This window comes from Callospermophilus lateralis (genome assembly GCF_048772815.1).
Source record: "Callospermophilus lateralis isolate mCalLat2 chromosome Y unlocalized genomic scaffold, mCalLat2.hap1 SUPER_Y_unloc_1, whole genome shotgun sequence".
Lineage (NCBI taxonomy): Eukaryota > Metazoa > Chordata > Mammalia > Rodentia > Sciuridae > Callospermophilus > Callospermophilus lateralis.
Window position 1 is genome coordinate 271509 of NW_027510163.1, and position 3294 is coordinate 274802.

Sequence of the window (3294 nt, forward strand, 5' to 3'; positions counted from 1 at the left end):
ATGGATCTCTTTCACAACAGACAACCATTGCACATGAAGCCCAACATTGATCAAAATGTCCTTGAGCAGAACATTGGTATGTGTCTCATGACTGTACATTATGGTAGTGAACCGGCTGCTGTTAAGAAGAGTTTGAAAATCATTGAACATGCCTTGTTGCTATGAGACTTAGAAATGTAGTGCCTTCTGTTTATTAAGAAGATTGTTTTGAGACTTATAAAATTTTGTAAGACTTTTGTTTGGACAAGGTGACATTTTTGGGTCATTGAGTTATTTCTAAGACATGTGCCATCTTTCACTTCCCCCATTCTGGTTTGACAGTAACCACAGGAAATTATAAAATTGTTGTGTTTATTAATAAATAAATTAAATTAATCAAATAGAGAACTCATGTTTGTTTTGGCCATTTAATAGTAAGCTAGTTAAATAAATTTGTTCTCGAGTAAAGTACCTGCAAACTTCTAGTTGTTCTCAGTGTAATCACACAGGATGTGCTCAATCTCCAGCTAATGCATTGTGACAACCTGTGTGAAAGTTTGTCTAAATGTTGTCTGTAAAGGTATCTTTTTAGTGACCCCATGCCCAGAGGGTGTGTGTGGGGGCTGGTTCTAGGCATTTCCTTAAGTATGGAACAATAGATTTTTAGAGGAAACAAGACATTAGTAAATACCATGTTGTCTATATTAACTTTGTAGGTACAGGGAGCCACTGTAATTGGCAGAATCTCTTAATTTCATGATTCCTGCAATTTCCTACTCATCACCTTTGTTTTCTAAATATAAGTACTATCAAAAAGTGCTTATATTAGCTCTGTACTACACAACACGTTTCTAGGACATGTAATAGAGATGCAAACAATAAAGAAGTTAGGAGTAATCTGTGAGCCTGTCTTACTTCCTGTGAACTCACCAAAGAAAGGTATAAATCACTATAATGTTTGCCTTCTGAGTAGCCAATTTCTAGTGCTGGAATGGCTGGAAGCGGTTGAGTACAGTAAAGATTTGATGGACCAAATCGTGGAATTAATCGAGAGGCCAGGGAATCATGTGAACATTATGCATGTTGAGTATAGATTTCTCATGCTGTCAATCTCCCCTGGCCTCCACTATACATTTGGTGGGATATTTTAGATCTCAGTGACCTTGGAGGATGTGGCTGTGAACTTCACCCAGGAGGAGTGGGCTTTGCTGGATCCTTCCCAGAAGAACCTTTACAGAGATGTGATGCTGGAGGTCCTCAGAAACCTGGCTTCTATAGGTAATAATGATGTTTTTAAAATTAATCAAATAGACAATTCATGTTTATTTTGGTCATTTATGCAGAAGGTGAAAAAGGAATCAATTGGTGAATTATTGCAGCATAAATGGCACCTAGGATTTGGCAAAGCATTTCTAACTCCTGAATACTCATAAAGATTGTTCTGTTCTCATTTTAGGTAAGAAATGGGAAGACAAGATCACTGAAGACCATATTGAAAACTCTGGGAGCAATGTAAGGTAACTGTATCACAAGAGGAGTCCACGAGGGGGTCTGAGAATTGTCATATAATTTTTAAATCAAACCAACCAGAGAAGTATGCATAATTTGAGAAGTATTTATTCTTATAGTGTTTTTTACCAGAAATATATACTTAGCTGTAACAGATATTCAGTCTTTTCAAAGTATTTGACATTCAAAAAGTACTATGAAATTGCATATGTGAATACCACTATTTGGATAATAGCCATAGAGAAGCTGTGTTACAAAGGATTGTTTCCTTTCAATCTCCTTATTTTTCGGCAAGTTGAACAAGTCAGAAAACCTAGCCTTTACCTGATATTGGTAGTAATGTAAAGATCTATAAATACATAGAAAATTGTGAATGAATCAAGCATTGATTATGTGCTGGTCACTTCTTCTTCCTTAAAGAAGTCATATGGTAAACTCAAAGGCACAAAATAGTGTGGGAAAACCTTCAAATTGATTCCAATTCTTAATTGAACAAAGAAAAATTTTAATAGAGTAAATCCATGTCACTTCATTATGTGTGCAAAAGACTTCATATGACCTTCATTTCTTCATAGGCAGATCACATCATACTCTGGACACAAATACTACAAGCATGAGGAATGTGAAGAGAAGTCATGTGAATTTAAACAATATAAGAAATCTCTGGTTTCTCCCCAAAATATTCACACACAAATGTTAATACAAGCTGGAGATGGACTTTATGAATCTACAGTACATGGGAAAGTCATCAGTCATTCCAGTGACATTCAAAGGCATGGAGATACTCATGCTTGGTGTCAACCCTATGTATATCAGCAATGTGGTGAGGCCTCGTCTCCTCCCACAGGTGTTCCAGGACACATGAGAACACACAGTGAGTGTAAACGTTTTCAATGTGAGGTATGTGGGAAAGCCTTTTGTTTCTCCTCTTTATTAAGAAGACATGAAAGAACTCATGCTGGAGAGAAAGTGTATGAGTGTAAACGAGGTGGTCAGACCTGTATTTCATACACAAGTCTTCAAAGGCACAGCATCACACACATGGGGAATGAATGTTTCAAATGTAAGGTATGTGGGAAAGACTTTTCTTATCCCAGTTTACTTAGAACACACCAGAGAATGCATACTGGAGAGAAGCCCTATGAATGTAAGCAGTGTGGAAAAACCTTCACTCAGTCCTCTGGCCTTCACTCACATAAAAAACTTCATACTGGAGAGAAGCCCTATGAATGTAAGCAGTGTGGCAAAGCCTTTGCTACTGCCTTTGGCCTTCAGATACATGAACGAACTCATACTGGAGAGAAGCCATATGAATGTAAGCAGTGTGGGAAAGCCTTCACTCAGTCCTCTAACCTTCACTCACATGAAAAAACTTACTGGTGAGAAGCCCTATGCATGCAAGCAGTGTGGCAAAGCCTTTTCTACATCCGGTTCCCTTCAGATTCATGAAAGAATGCATACTGGAGAGAAGCCCTATGAATGTAAGCAGTGTGGCAAAGCCTTTGCTACATCCCCTCCACTTCACAGACATGGAAGAATACATACCATAGAAAAGCGCTATGAATAACAATAATGTGGAAAAGTTTTTGCCACATCCTTTCTGCTTCACACAAGTGAAAGAACATATACTGCAGAGAAATTGTATGCATATAAACAATTGGTAAACTTTTCTGTTATTACTGTTTCACTCATATACATGTAGGAAGTTACTGGAGAAAAGTCCTTTGAATGTAAAACCTGGTAAATCAATATTTCATGTCATCCTCAAAGACAAGGAAGGATTCACACTGCTGAAAATTTGTGTGT

At 37.4% G+C, this 3294-nt stretch overlaps 1 pseudogene; it reads left to right on the plus strand.

Annotated features, from left to right (window-relative positions):
- LOC143639906 (uncharacterized) lies at positions 1–3055 on the plus strand (annotated as a pseudogene).
- Positions 3056–3294: the final 239 nt, after the last annotated feature.